Here is a 16,132-nt window from a genome sequence, read left to right as displayed (position 1 = left end):
ATTTCTTCCCCAAAACTAAAAAATAATAATAATAATAAAACTTTTTAAAGACCTTTTAGTTTGTTTGGGCTGTATTGACCTGTTTTCTTCTCTCTTGTAAGTTTTCTTCTCTAGAGAAGTGCCGAGAAATACAGTTTGATCCCTCTTTATAGGGGTACATCCGATCTCCCTCTCTAGCTTTCCACCTTCAGAAAAGCTGGCCTTCCCTAGAGGGAAGGCTGGCTTGAAAGGGTTAAAGGTTCTCCGGTCAAAATGACCCAACAGAAGGAGCCCGGCCCAGAGCTGAAATCTAAGTGCTAATGACCGCTGCCCTTCACCCCGCGGCTGTCCACCGGCCAGACCTGCGGCCGGGTGGGGGCCGGGCCTGGGAGAGGGCACGATGTTCTGCATTTAACATTTGAACTTCTCCTATCCGAGGCAGCCGGCCGTTTTGTCCTGGGGTCGCTGACCCGGGCTCCCCCTTCAGCCGCCCTGAAACCTTAATTGAATGACAGATGGTCATCTTCAGGGGCGCCAGAAGCTTCAGGCTGCCCGCCGCGCGGGGGCCGCGGCCCCCGGCCCCAGCGGTCCCGGCCCGGCTCTGCCAGCGAGGGGCGGGCGGCAGAGCCCGCGGGCGCGGCGGGCTCTGTGGGCCGGGGCCAAAGGCTCGGCCCCGCGCTGCCAGAGGAAACTTGAGCCAAAGTGGCCCCGAGCGTCGACGCCTGAAGCCTGCGAGGCCTACGGCCAGCAGGCCGCCGTCCAAGCCCGAGGGCCGTCCCCGGGCGTGGCGCGCCCGCCGCACGCGGCCGGCACCGAGCCGCCGAGAGCGCTTTCGCTGGAGCTCCATTCCCGGCCGGAGTCCCCGCGAGCCTCGCGGTTCCGGGGGGTCGGGTCCACCCGGGTGAAGGCGCGCGCGCTGGAATCGCAAAACCACCCCACCGCGAGGAGATGTCAGGGCTCTGGGGTAAAAGACCGGCGCCCCAAACGGCGCTCGGAGACACCGCGGCCGGGCCTCGCCGCCTCCGCCGCCCACCCGCACACAGCGTCCCATTCTTTAAAATAAAAGCCGCGAGCCCTACAATTACTGGGATGACAGTGAGCGGGTATTGATCGGCCGCGGGCATTGTAGGATCGAGCAGGCGGGCGGAGGCTGACATCGCCGCCCCCACCCCTAGCCGCCGCCTTGTCCTGCAAAGCGCTAAAAAAAAACCGTTTCTAAATGTTTGATTTCAGACGCACCATCAACACCTGCTGCAAAGAATGACACCCCCACCCTGGCCGAAAGGCTGTACCTCCCCCCCTCCTCCCGTGGGCCTTCCAGGCCCGAGTCAGCTACGCCGCCACCTTCAGCCTTTTTTTTTTTTTTTCATTTTTTTAATTACTGAGGGAAAATATACACATAAGCAAAAGAAAGAAAAAAAGAAAGAAAAGCCTCCCCGGCAGGCGCGAGCGGGGGTGGTGAGGAGGGCGGCGAGGACGGTAATGCAACCCTAATGCACAGATAGCTGACATCAACTTCCGTCAGGCAGCTCCTAGAGATCGAACCTTTCGATTGTAACTGGGACAATTTGCATAGTGATTCCCTTTCAGAGGTTTCCCGGGTCCATAACAAGCCCAGGCAGCTATTCAAATGCAAGTTGCAACCCCAAATGCAAGGCTGGCCTAACCAAAAAGAGCCATTCGGATCCCGGGAGAAGCGAGACCCGTGCTCCGGTTCTCATCCTTCTCTTTCCTCCTTTCTTCTCTCTTTTTCTTCTCTCGTTCCTGATTTAGCTGGGAGCTGTTTATTTATGGCTGCAAATGTGTTTGAGCAAGAGAGAGGGAGAATTGATCTTTGCTTGGACTTAAAGATGGAGCCGAAGGCGCTAGAGGGAATTTGGGTGTGTGCGTCTAGCTCAGACCCTGGGCGCCGAAGGGGGCAGCTTGGCAAAGAGCCCAAGATCTTTCTTCCCCGCAACCCTCACCTCGCGACCTTGCAGGAATCCGCGGGCTCAGGAGCGTCCTGGCTGACCCACCTGCCCCGGGCCGAGCTACCGAGCGAGGCTTCAAGGAGGGGGCCATCCTGTCTCTGTCTTTAAAATGAGCGCAATAAAAGGTATCACCTGCGACGTGTGCGGATTACTTTTACTGTGCCTTGGGGGGAGTGGGGGGGGGGGCGGTGCTACACGTCAGGGGAAGGGGGATGTTAGGGGGCTTGAAATTAGGGTCCCCGTTTATGGTTTCTGTCTCATTTGAAATTATGCAGATTGACTCTCCTTTCCCTCCCTCCTAGGGGGCAAATCCTCAAACGGGAACCCGTCCGCTTGTCACGGAAGCAACTTGCCATGAAATCCGCTAATGCGCTGCGACTCGCCCACTGGGGTAAGCCAGTCTCACAGGCGCAGGCGGGGGCGGGGTGGGGCGCAACGCGGGGTGGTTATCCAGGGAAGGGGCTCCACGGGCCCGGCCACGCTGGTCCACTACTGAGCTTGCGGCCACGCAAACAGGGTGGGAAGCGAAGGGCAAAGGGCAGCAGCCGCGTCACAGCAGAGCCAAGTGGGGGCGCCCCCTCCCAGCCTGCCCTCCCAGCCAAGGCCACTAACAGGTCCTCCTGACGAGTTTAAAGTAGCAAATGAGGGCGGGGGAAAGGCCTCCCGAAAAGGGTGTAAATATCCGGGTGCGCCCAGCGCGGCGGCGGATGCGAGAGCGCGCCCGAGGTTTTGTACGCGGTGGACCAGCACCTGTGTCCCAGCGAGCTGTAAAAATGGAGCCAGCCAGATTCATTCACCGGGGAAATCTCTAAATTGGGACTTGTCTGCATTTTCCTGGGCCGGTTCCCACTTTCTAAATCTGCCAGGTTGCTGGGCTGTCCCTCCAAATCCAGCCCAAACATGCTAGAGAGGATCACAGTCCACTGCCCTTGCAGCACTGACCGTGATCTTGGTGGCAGAACCAGATCCTCTAGTCAGATGAGTTAAAGCGGCGGCTAAATTCGTGTCTTTTTGTTTTGTATTGTTTTGTTTTGTTTGTTACGTGGTGAGAAAATGTAGGCTTCTTAAACCTGCAGAAGCAGCCAAGCACATTTCCCAGTGTCCTTTGCTTACTTGATTCGGGTGCTGGAAGCTGTCTGGCCGTTAGCTATTTCTCTGCGACTGTTTTATGCAGAGCACTTGGGATATCTTCTCCTTTTTTTTTTAAGTCTCGGTATCCTAAAATTTACCTATAGAACGATTCTCCAGTCGTTTCACAATAGGTTTCTTAGGGACCACCAGCTCAGAATGGGGAGGGTTCGGGATTGAATAATGAGAAAAGCCGGCCGGAAGGTACATATAAACCCAATGAAAATTGAAAATCGAACAGACGAAGTGATTATGAAAGAAGATGAGGGATTTAATTAATCTGGAAAGAGCAAGCGTAAGGTCTGAATTTGCTAATGTAATGGCCAAATATAACAAATCAAAAGGAATTAGATCTATCCCTTTGACTGTGCATGCACAATCTGAGAACACAGGCCTTCCTGAGTGTCGTGGTCAAGTACATATTGGCGGCATTTCAAATTTGGCTTTGGGATGCTTTCCTACTTTTTTGGTAAACTATAACCACTTAGGTGACCTTTAGTTCTGGTGAAAAACAATTTCAAATGTATTTCTGGCTGTAGGAAAAGAAAAGAAAAAAATGTAAACCCTATTAGTTAAGTTATCTCTGGTTTCTAAGGGGTTAATTTTGATGTGAATTACCTACTGCTTTCTGAGCAGGGAGGAAGAAAGGTAGAGGCCCCGGCAGAGAAGCTCGTCTGCTGGTGGCAGAGCTTTGTGGGTCTGAGGAGAGCATGGAGAGGCTATGAACCTAGCTTTGGGTTTGTTGCATCCCTCTCGCTCTTAAAACAGTAACTCAGACGTAAGTAAAAGTGTTTTCATTTTTTATTGATCCCGCTAACATCTTTCATTATCCAGCATGTAGCCACAGCAAATTATCGCTCATTTGATACCAAGAATTCTATTGACCATCACATTCGCTGGAGAGAGAATTCTAACTACTGGGCTGCTCTGTAGTCAGAGCTGAGGCTGAGGATGTTCTCAGCTAAAACCAAAATAAATTGAGCCCTCTGCCTCCAGGAATTGATGGAGATGTGTTCATTACATTGGGCCACGTGAACATGCATAGAAATCTGCTTTTTACTCTGCCTGCCTTGCCCCCACTCATGAGAAAGGTCGGCCCCTTTGGAAGAGATCGGCCTATTTGAAGCGTTGGGCTTCGTTTGTCTCTTCTAGATCCTTTCTGGCAACTTCTTTCCAGCTCTGGCCAGGGTTTGGTCAACAGAAATGATAACAATACCAATTTGGATACTTACAGGAATCATTAAACACCCCTTCCCCCCAAAACAACCCTCAAATAAGCACCCCCCCCCGATTTTTGATTTTTAGTCTCAACACAATTTCCTAAATTAACCTGCGCCACCCCCCACCCGCCCTGTCCCCAAGACCCCGTGTCCTCAGAAAGGGCTACGTAGAGGAGGAGGGAGCTCTGAGATCTGCAGCTGTTCTCTCTTTGGTTGGCCATGGGCGCCCATCCCGAAGTAAGAGGCTGGGAGACTCCCGCGCATGTGGAGGGGCTGGGGAGGAAGCCTGGGGCTAGTTAAGGCCTCGCCTTTCACCCTCGGGCTGGCTCCTTGGGGCGAAAGGCTGGTAAGGGAGGCCGGAGGGGATAAGGCTGGAGCGAGGGACCGGAAAGGCGAGGAGAGGCCGGGTTTGTTCCCCCGGAAATTTGTGGCTGAATCCGCCTTCGAGCAGAAAGGAGCCCGAGCTGCCCCCTTCCCCAGAAACCGGGCCACCTAAGGCCCCAGCCCACTGCCTGCCTCCCTCCTCCCAAGGAGGCCTCCTCGTGCCTGCCTGTCAGAAACCACGAGCCCTCGCCGCCTCCCTTCGGCGTCAGGGAAAGTTGCAGCGACGCGATGGTGCGCTAGCCGGGCACCACAACGGTGAAGAGAGAGACGTCGGGCCAGCAGTGGGCGGCTGAGCTGGTGGCTGGACCCCTGCGAGCCTAGCGACGCAGCCTGGCAGACTTTCAAGTGATGAGGCATCCACGTCAGCTTCTCTTAAGCCCTCCGCCCCGAGAGAAGGCCGGGACGACGTTGGAGGAGCCATGCCCCCAGGAACTCCGTGAACGAGATGGCTTGGTTGGATTCAATTTCGCAGCCACCAGGAGAGTGGTCCAGAATGAGGGGGACCCGTTAACGACTTGTGCAATGAGTCCCTGGCGTGTGCACCAGCGAATCTAAGCCGGTCCCAAATGCGGGAGCGCACGTAGGGTCTCCAAAGGACACGGCTTACTAGCTATTTTCCTAATGGTGCTTTTAAGTGTGAGTGAAGTTTTTCGCACCCTCTCGTGAGCCAAGCTCCGTGAACCCTCGAGCATTTGGAAGCCACTTTGTTCTAGAACAAGGCAGCGAACAGTAATCTGCGCACGCTGGGATCTCAGGGAAGAGCAGCGGTGGAGAGATGAAGATAGATTCTAACTCGCCTTTGTGGGGTGAGGAGATAGGGGAGGGGAGTTTATGAAGAGATTCACACGGTGGATGTTTTTTGGTTTTCTTTTTTATCTTTAACATACATAAAATAACCCCCCCACACTCGCGCTGGTATAACCAAATGCGCGCCCCAAAATGCACACTTATCCCCCGGATGTGGCTCACCCACGTCACAAGAATCCAGCCCACGGAGGTTTCAGAACACTTTGGTCCCTGTCAAGCAACCCAACACACAGGAATGGAGGCGGTACTTCGTAGGATGAAGAACCAGGGTGGCAGGATGGGGTTCTGGGAGCCCACGCCTGAGCGAGCCAGGAAGGCTCTGGCCCTGCCAGAGTCGTGAAACCACTAAAGCAGCTTCATCCTGAGAATTATTTGGGGAAACAAGACCTGTGACCTGGGTGTAAGTTAAAGGGGCTAGGGACAGATCGCAAGCATGTCTTTGGAACTAGCAGAAGTGAGAACCACCCAGCTGGCCGCGCCTGGCTGCAGACTGGAGGTTAGGAAATGTATTCTGACACACAGCCACACACATCTCCTCTGCAGGGCCAGCTCACCCCTGCACTGGGGCAAGTTTGGGGGAAGGGAGGCACCTGATTCGGCCACTGCGCTTTCCAACCGCCCTTTTGGCCTCCTCCAGGTTTTGCCAGGCAAATGAAACGAGCAGAACTCAATAGTAAATTATTTTGCTCAGCCTTCTGTCTTTTTATGAAAATAAAAGACAACACTTTGTCATTTTTAATCATATAAGCCAACAATAAACCTAATTTCGATATTGATTTTTTTCCAGAAATCAAGTGATTTTGTACAGTGTCTGTTGTGTTTCCTTTCGGAGGAAGGGCCTTTGCTGGTACATTGTGTATCTAGCTCTAAGGCTGTGTCTACAGCAGCGCTTATCTGAAACATGTGCTGGACTTGATTGTAGACTTTGAGGCTGGATAGCTGACAGGGGGCTTTTGCTGGATGGTAGGGAATATGGTTTTTGTCTAATTATCTAGATAATGGTTTCAACTGGGCCACCCCTGGTGCCCTAGAATAGATGTAAGACTCGGCTGGCACTTTTAGGATTTTTGGCCTTAGAGATTGTCTTTGCTTAAATTGTTCTTTTCAAAATAAAATTAAATAAATAAAAATAAAATAACAAAAATCTTAGTGATATCAGGGTACCAGATGGTGCTGTGGGACTCCTTAGCAAGAGGAGCACACTCTCCTGGTTTACCAAGCCCCAAAGCTCCAGATAGGGGCCAACTCTGAGCCTTGGTACACCCGCGGTGGGAAAGGCCCAACAGAGTAGAGTTAGAGGACACCAGTTACAGCCAAGGGCCCAGAGGCTCCAGTGCTCCCTCCTCATCTGGTGCTCACTTCCTCTTTCCTTTTTTTAAAACAAGATTATTTTATGTCAATTCTGAATGGATTTGGCACCTTTTATGTGATAGTCTCAAGGAGCTGAGAGGGGGGCCAGGCTTCCACCTACCTACAGAAGGAAGAGAAGGGGGGGGGAATGGAATGAAGGGGGAAATTTGCTGGAAAAAAAAAAAGAGGTGGAGAAAAAAAGGGAGGGAGGAAGAGAGGAAATAAAAATTAAGAAAGGAGTGGTGTAGAGAACAAATGGAAGGAAGGAGGAAAAAGGGAAAAAAAGAGAAGTAAAAAGAATGATGAAGAGGTGGGAAAAGGAGGAAAAACAGATTTTAATAAAGAAAATATACAAAATTACCCATCCTCTGGAGGAAAACTGTGATTGCCCTGGTAGACTACCTGGGCCTTTTACTACAGCCCCGGGCAGCTTCTCCTCCCTCCCAAAACGCAGAAGAAATGACAGTCCCAAGCATAAATTAAAAGCCGCCCAACTTCCTACTCCAATCCTAGAGACTAGACTCAGGTCACCTGACCTCGATGGCTGGCGGGGGAACCCACCCGCTACCATAGCATCGCCCTCCCCCAACTCCTCTCCTCCAAGGGCCCAGGACCCTGGCTGGGGGAGGGGATCGGACAGTCTGCGCCTGCCGGAGGGGGTTGTAACCTCGGGCCTGCGAGTAACCCTGGGGCTCTGACCTTTCCCGCCGTCCTCTAGGGTCAGTATTTAACCTTTAGCTCCCCTACACTACCCGCCCCACCCCACCCCACCCCCGCCACTCCGTGGCCCTCCGCTAGTGAGAAAAGAGGAGCGGGTCGATATTTGGAACAAATAGGGGAGGGGCGGCTCCTAGGCTGAATTGGGCGTGGATGCAGCCCAAACCAGCGCGCACATTTCCCTCCGCAGGAGGAGGAAACCGAGTCTCGAGTATCCAGCCCTTGCCCGGCGCTGGACGGCAAGGCCCATTTCAACCCTGGTAAAGACCCTGCTGAGAAACAGGGGAGAAAAGTTGGCATCTTTCCCAGTTTTTCTGCCCCGCTTAGAGCCGTTTCTCTTCATCCAAAGCTCCCCCACCTCCAAAACCAGCTACCCGTTTGCATTTGGGGAATCTCGAGAGGTTGGGCCAAATGGCGGGAGACGAGAGTGTAGAGACAGACCTGTGCCTCTCTCAAGCCCGAAGCATTTGGCTCCTCTTCGGGAGTGGGTGCCAAGAGAACCAGTGAAGAAATCGGGCCAAAGTCCAGGCCGCCCGCTGGCGGACTTACTGTCCCCGCCAGTACAGCAAGCACCAGCCTCGCGCCTGCCCCATCCCACTAACTCCCAAAAGCACTGCAACCGTCGCCCCAGAGGGCTCGCCCGCAGGGGATTAGGGAATGCGGTAGTAAACTGGAGGCTGACAGGGTTGGGGGGCGGGTGTTGAGGGGGAAGCGCCCCCTCCCTGCCCCCCAGCTCCCAGTGGCTTGGGGTTTTCGCGGTCTCCCCAGCTGGAGCCGGGGCCGCCAGGAGCCGAGAGCGTTAGGTTCAAATGCATCAAGGCTCTGAAGTCATTTATCCGGTTTCATAAATAATTTTCTTATTACACTTAAGCCCGAGTCCTGCCCCCTTCCCGTTTTTATTGCGGGGTTTCAGCGGCAAAAAGTTTCTAAGTCGGGTGGGCCGTTGTTTTCCTTTTTCCATCATTAACATCATTAATATAAGCTATCAATAACCCTGTCGTTCGGAGCCGAGTTTCACAGTATTGATCCACGCAGCTATTCATCTCTGCCATGCAAGACACGGAATAATTTTCGCATTACAGTAGCTTGGATTTGCTTTTAATTCATATTTAAAGCTGCAACCGGCTCGGTGGAGCGCTCTGCGAAAGACTAGAGGCGCCTAATTAATAATAAGTTAGAAACGAAGGAAGGCACCAGCGAATAAATAATTAATACAGACATCTATGTCTCTTTGAATATTGCTCCTTTAAAAATTTAGACTTACCAGGACCATACTATAAGTCTGCAATTTATATTGCGGGGATGATTTAAGAAAGCTATTTTTTTCCCTTGAAATACAATACTAAATTATTTACACTGTTTTGCAAGCCTAAGTTCCTTCATTAGCCAGCCCCTCTGGTTTGTTCTTTCCAGGTGGAAAACACCAATTTAAAAAATAATAATTATTATAATAGGAATTATAATAAACTCCCAACAAGAACCCCCAAGAGCAATTAGCTTCAGGCAGCAAAGGTGAGAAGTATTGGCCAGGAGAGCAAGTATGGGTCTCCAGCTCTGGGAGGGGCGGGGGCTGCCGTAGAAGGGGTTTTGTTAGAGAAAGAAAACAAAATCCAAAGGCACTGAGCAGTGACTTTGGGCATTCAAGAGTGCAGAAGGGACAGAGTTTGAGGTAAACCCCTGGAGTCCTCAAAGGGCCCTGGGCAGAGAGGAGGCTGGGATTTGGAATGCCCCAAGGTCCCCTCAGTAACTAACTAACTAAATAAATAAATAAATAAATAAGGATTTTCAGAGAAAGGCTATTTAAAGCCAGAACTGTATTCCAGACTAGCCAGGAGCTACCAGTGGGCTAGGAGAAATAACAAAATTCAAGTGGGTAGAAGTGACTGCAAATTTGACAAGATTTTTTGTATGAGAGAGACTAGGATTTGTTTGCAATAGTGTCAGCAGCATTGATTTGTTGTTGTTGTTGTTACTTTGGATGAATGTATGTGGAACAGAAAAATACAGGCATTAGTCAAATACATTATAATCATCTATTGTTGAGAGCGAAGTTTCTCAGGTGAGTGTCTGAGTCTTGGGACTATGGGGCAGTTCCAGGTTCAGGTTAAGGCAGCCCAAGCCCCCAGGGAATGGCAGTTTGGAGATAGGAGAGGGCTTGCCTCCAGCTCACTCTTCCTTCCCACTTTGAGAATTACAGCCCGTGTTTAACCAGCCCACTACCCAGGTGAGTCAGGCTCGACCCCTCTGCCCCGGTTAAATGATGATTAGAGAAATTGAGAAGTGGAGGTGTTCTTGGCCGAGCAGGTTCCCCCAAATTTCTCACTGCGCCCACCCATCTTCCCCGCAGCCTCCTAGCCCCGTCTCCAGGTCTCTTGGGCCTGGCGACCATCACTACAACCCTCTTGCGGCTACCACATTGCAGCCCTGGCGGCCTGAAGCCGGGCGGGGCGCGCAGCCGGTGCCTCTACACAAATGCGTGCGCGCACACATAACCGTGCACCTACACCTGAAAAAAGGCACTAGGTGGGGAAGGAAACACAGGAGCATCTATTTACAAGCGCCTGGGGACCCTTCGGACCCCTACCACAACCCCTGGACCTTGGGCGCTAGCCCGGCCCAGAGAAATGTGCCTCGGGGGTAACACACATCCCCCAACCTTTGGTCCCAACGGGGGCGGCCTCCTCACCCAGCGTTCCGGGCTTGGGCACCAAGGCCGCACTCTCAGCTTCTCTTCTCAACTCCGGTCCTGTGCCCTGGGTCACCACATTAATAGTGCAAGACCCTCTGGGTCACTGCATTAATGGGGCAAGGTCCTCCGCCCCACCGCGAAGGTAAAGGTCTTTTCCGAGCTCCACCGAAGCTAAAGAGCGCGCACAGACCCCTTAGGTCTTGGATGGTTCAGGGGCATTCGAGAGCATGTGCATCAGGGTTAGAGGGCGAGGGTCCCTGGAAAAGGTTTCTTTCTGGGCGCTTGACGACTCCACAATCCTGCGCGGGGGTGGCCCTGGGCCCAAAGGGCTGGCGGGCGCGCTCGCTCAGAGCCCGAAGGGTCCGACACCCGGAGGCTACCACCCACAGGGTTGAAGGGATGAAGAGGTCGAGGCATGCAAGCTGGACAGGGCAGGATGGGCAAGAAGAGAAGGCAAAGAGTGCAAAGTGTGAAGAGGAGAGGAAAGATGGCAGAAGGGAAAGAGGAGGCTCGGACTGCAGGAAACAAAAGGCCGGAGGGGCCCAGCAGGCCGGGGTGGGGGGGACGTGCAGGCAAAGAGTGGGGAGTTCAGAACCCCGGCGTTTCATTTTTAAATCTTCTAGGTGTCTGCGTGTCAAATAAAGACAAGGGGGATAACGATTACTCTGTTAAATCTATGGTACTTGACTGCACAAACACTAATTGATTAGACACCAAAATGATTTGTTTAAAGAGTTTTCCTTCTCAAGTGCAGCTGCTCTCGGGCCCGGGTGGGTGTTATCCTGCGAAGCTGCGGAGGAGCTCGCCAAGTGGGCCGCTCGCCGTGCGGCACAGCCGGCAATAGCCCAGGGTCGGGGTGGAGGCAGTGTAACTGGTGCACCCCCGCCAGCCTGTGGCTCAGGATTGGACTGCGACCCGAGACTTGCACCCTTTCTGTCCCCCTGGCAGGGAGGATTGTGCACCTAGAGACGTTCTTGAGCTGACTTTGGCCTCCACCCGCCCTCTTTGAGTTTTCCCCACCTCGAGTCGCTTAGAACTGCATCAGCGTGAGGGTCCCTTGTCCCTTGCCCTGCCCTCCCAGCCCCCAGCCCTGGAGCTCTACCCTGGTCCCCCCTAATCCAGAGAAGAGCCCCAGATTCTAGGCACAGGAAGAGGATCCTTAACCACTGCCCCAAATCTGGAAAATTTGTCACCCCCACAGTTCCGACAGGTCTCATTTGTAATAGACTTCAACGATATAAAGATAAGACCAAAAACAAAATCCACTGAAAGTTGGACGAGAGAAGGCCAACTCCCCCAGAATCGAACTGGCTAAGGATCCTGCGGGGGGGTTCTACAGCCAAAGCGTCAGGAGGGACCCTTGGACCCTGCCGCAGCCCCACAAAATTACACCCCTTCTCCCCTCAGTGTGTTTGGCCTGAGGCCTTGAAAAGCCCTCGTCAAAAACTGGGGGCCGCAGAAACAGATTCAAACCCAAGAGAGCCACTTCTAGTTTATCGGATGTCCCAAAAGAGGAAGTGACCAGAGGTGCACACGAAGGGTGCCTGACATCCGGCCAGCTCAGTCCTGGACCCTCTCTGCGTCTTCTTGAATCGGGAGTCTGCAGGAGTTGGCATCAGCTGTGCAGAGCCCTTCACCAGAGTATCTTCTCTATGGGTTTGGAGGAGGTGGGTAGGCAACTGGACAAAGGAGAGTGCAAAACCACAGAGTAAAAATATATATATATGTTGTCATGGGCCTTTTTTTTTTTTTTTGCCACCTTGGAGCCTGTGGAGGCCTGCCTGGAACAGGACTTTTAAAAGGACAAATACATCTGGAAGGCTGTGGTCCACGGCCATTTTTGCAGTCTATAAGCATGGTCTCTGGAACCAGATGGAGCTCCTCGTAAAATTGAAGGTGTTTATGCTGGAGATGAAACTGACTTCTCTCTAGGCAAGAGATGTGCTTATGCGTACAAAGTGAACACCAACACAGTGACTCCTGGTGGCAAACTGAACAAAACCAGAGTCACCTGGGAAAAGGTAACTCGTGCTCCTGGAAACAGTAGCATGGTTCATGCTAAACTCCAAAGCAACCTTCCTGCTAAAGCCATTGCACACAGAATTTGTGTAATGCTGTACCCTCAAGGATTTAAACCTATTGAAAAGTAACTAAGCAGCCCTGACTGGTGTGGCTCAGTTGGTTGGGGGTGCTCTGGGGAAGCGAAGGACTCCCGGTTGGGGCACATGCCTGGGTTGCAGTTCTGTGCCTGGTCAAGACGCAAAAGGGAGCCCACTGATGAATGTTTCTCTCGCGTGTTGATGTTTCTCTTCCTCTCTTTCTCCCTCCCTTCCCTCTCTCTAAAATAAGTAAGTAAATAAAATCTTCTTTAAAAAGTAAAAAATACATACATATTGTCATGGGCAAAAACCATAATTTAGGTTAAGAAAGAAAAAATAATTGAACAGGTGGATTAAAAACCACATGCTAAATAGGAGATCAGAGATTGACAAAGAGGGCTGGAATAATTGGTTGTCCTTTCCTTGGCCCCCAGAGACACATGGAGAAAGTCATTGATTAAATTTTTTAAATGGTTTCAATAGTGAATTATCAGACCACCCCTTTCTGAATTTCTTGGTGTTCTATTCTAAGCCAACAGCAATTTTCTGAATTAAATTTTTCCAGAGGTGGAAGGAAGACAGGAGAGCCTGGCAGACAGCACCACCAAATCCATCACCCCACAGTTTATCAAGTTGTGATCAGTACACTGTTTCCAGATACCAAAGAAATGGTTCCTCACCAGGATTTTCATTCTAGACTTTCTATAAGCATCAGAAACACTGGTGAGTCAGTCACCTTCCAAGGCTGTGGCAAAGGAGTCAGCCTCCCACTGGACCGTAGCTGAGGGAATCTGCCCTGTTACCCAGGCTTGCTCTTTGTGTGGTCAACAAATGTGAAGTAAATATTTAATGTCTCAGAGGGGTCAGAAACATTTCTTTGGAATGGCCCTGAAAACTGGGACTGGGCTGTATGTTACATCTCTATTACTCACAAAGAAAACTAAAGCAGTAACTCCGAAACCCCAGGAAGATTCTCAGAAAAGCTTGTGTGCCCAGCATTTGGAAGATGGACTTATGCTCCTTTCTAAGCTTAGTGGGAAGCTCTAGCCCACCCAGCACAGGAAAGATCGTACGTGCTTGATCTCCACCCCAATACTTACAAAATAAGCAGTCTGAAATCCTTGTTTCCACACAGAGAATATTATCAGGAACAGCATCCAGTCAACAGCCTTATTTCCCTTTTTCTTAAATATATATACATGTATGTAATTTTATGGTGATGACTGACACTATTTTTTTTAAGTTTCCTGCAGCTACTCAAAATCTAACTAGCTGATATTAAGCACCCCTCTAAAACTTCTTGGCAGTTACAAAGAATTGTGCAGCATCCTGTAATACACTTGACCGACCAAGTAGTTTCAAGGAACTCCTCCTTGGGGTTTGTTTCATTTCTCCATAGTGCCCCGATGGGTGCCAGACATTGTGCTGGGCATTGGAAAGGGGAAAGGATTGCCAGCTGCTACCCCAACCCAAGTAGCAGTTGGCAATCTGTCTAGCCTCACACACACACACACACACATTCACTTTAACTAAGCCTAAAATAATCCTTCCCTTTCCTTAGTATAGTAAAATTTTCCAAGAAGTCCAGTCAGAATAAAATGTTTCTGAGAAATCACTGCAATTCAGTCAACTACAAGAAAAATAATGGTTAATTATAACAGCATGAATAGATGAGAAAGATTAGGGAGATTTGCAAACCAAAGCAAGTGCTGCACATGTTTAGCCCAACATATAGAATACTCATCCAGATCTTTTCTTTGACTTCTCCTTTCGGGACCAACACTGACATCTTTTAATTAGGGGAGTAGGGGACTTGAGCTCACCTGATTCCAGCCCTCTTCAGGTAGCCTCCAGAGGCTCAGCCAGAAGCCTCACATGAAGGAGGGTTACCAGGATCAAGTCCCTAATTAGTTACACAAAGAGAAAACCATGAACAATTTGTGCACTTGGTGGTATTTACTTCTTTCTTTTAACAAACTGCCTTTTGGGAAGAGAGTTGTCATAAGGGCAAATCAATAATTTCCGAGGGATTAAAATATGGGGGTGTGGAGGGACAACAGTTTAGCTTAAAGGTTGTCCACTACTTTAACCCATTGTTTGGTCTCACATGAGAGCCACACACTCAGTGTGTAGCAACAACAACAACAAAAGAAAAAAAACAAACAATAAGGAAATAAGAATTCAACTTCCCAACGACACAAGATAATCCACTAGGTAGAAAATACACATTATGCTTGTGTGTATGAGTAGAAATAGGTAGACAAAAGTTTAAGTAATTTTGTTTCCTGAGTTCCTTTATGTCAGTGTATTTTTCCCAAAGATCTTTTCCTCTCTGGGGGCCTTAAATTCCTAAATGTTCACTGTGCAAGTAGATGCTAATCCCTTCAGATAGATTCCCATTTCCAGGGCCTTCCCAGGCATTGTTTGGACAAGATAGGAATGTCTGGTGATAAAACCAGCAAGATTAACCAGTCCCAGGACACGACCACTTTCAAGGATGTCAGGTTGACTGTACCCACCTGGATCATGGTGTTGCCCTGGTGGTGGCAGGAACGGTGGGCAAAGAGATGGGCCTGGTCATGGCTTAGCTGGTGGGAAGTTTCCCCCAAGAATAGGCCTGCCCAAGCTTTTGGCTAGGGGACTCAGTCACCACGACTACCGTTATCCCACCCCTGGTCTCTCCTAGGGTCTGGGGGCACTTTCAGCAGAGACACCACTGGTGGGCTCTGAGCGGGTGTCCCAGCAAAGGAACGTACAATCTGAGTGCGGAGCAGTACAGGCCACAAACACTTTGTTCCACATCCGGGCCGAGATACCCAGGCTCCGAGAGGCTCCATTGTGAGCACCGTTCGCCTGGGGCTGAGGCTTGGCGCTGACCCGGTCGTAACTGCCAAGGGCCTGACAATAGACACATCTGTCCTTTCTCTGAGGGATGAAAGCACCTAAGCGGACACGGGTCTGCCTTTTGTTACAGATTTTTTTTTCCTTTCTTTTGTAAATGAAATAAAAGTCGTGGCATGTGGCGGCCGGGGTACATCCCACACTGGGGGCCTCCCTACGCGTCCTCACCAGGCCCAAGGACCAGGTTCGATTCCGGATTGAAGCGTGATTGTGAGAACCGGACAATTACGCCAGAAGCTGAATTGATTTTCAAATCTGGAGGTTTCTCGCGGGGACGCTGGGAAGATAGCGTCCCTACGGGCCAAACGGAGACAGGCGCGCCTTGTCCACCATGCCGGTGCCAGTCCTTCCCGCAAGCAGTGCCTTCTGGGTGCTTCACCAGGGGCCATGGAGAAACTGCGGGAACGGCCGGACACTCGGTGGCCCCATTAGCACCCAGAAGTTAACAGGGAACCCTCCAGGGCACTCCCGCCCCCAACACACACACACACACACACACACACTCATTAGCGAAGCAGACGCGCCGCCTTAATTGTCGTCTGAGCCAGAGAAGGACCCAGGCAGCGGGCGACAGTGAGGTACGGCCCCGACTCTTGGCGCTGGTCGCTCCTCTCCCCAGCCCCTGGAAGAGGAGGGAGAGGCGGGCAGAGGGTTTTCAGGGAGGTCAGAGATTTCTGGGTCAGGAGCCACCAAGCTGACCAAGGCCTTTAAGGTATTTGTTCCGTGAGGATGGGGAGAAGGCGGACTCCCAGACGCCCTCCGGGAAATAAAGCTCAGTAGGCTAGGGTGGAAGGAGTGCGGACACAGTGTCGGCCTCCCGGGCAAGCTGCGCCGAGACGCAGCGGCGGGAGAGCGGGCCGACGGCCCCCGCGGCGGGGCGCACCGCCC

At 51.5% G+C, this 16,132-nt stretch overlaps 1 long non-coding RNA gene across 1 annotated transcript; it reads left to right on the top strand.

The window, feature by feature from the left end:
* Window positions 1-1,598: 1,598 nt before the first annotated feature.
* Window positions 1,599-6,252, top strand: LOC123480517 (uncharacterized). The gene is made up of 3 exons (XR_006656553.2): window positions 1,599-2,074; window positions 2,252-2,340; window positions 4,829-6,252. It is a non-coding gene; the product is annotated as an uncharacterized lncRNA (long non-coding RNA).
* The last annotated feature ends 9,880 nt before the right edge of the window (window positions 6,253-16,132 follow it).

The sequence above is a fragment of the Desmodus rotundus genome, chromosome 7 (assembly GCF_022682495.2).
Source record: "Desmodus rotundus isolate HL8 chromosome 7, HLdesRot8A.1, whole genome shotgun sequence".
In the NCBI taxonomy this organism is placed as follows: Eukaryota; Metazoa; Chordata; class Mammalia; order Chiroptera; family Phyllostomidae; genus Desmodus; species Desmodus rotundus.
This window is presented reverse-complemented; position numbering and strand designations above follow the sequence as displayed.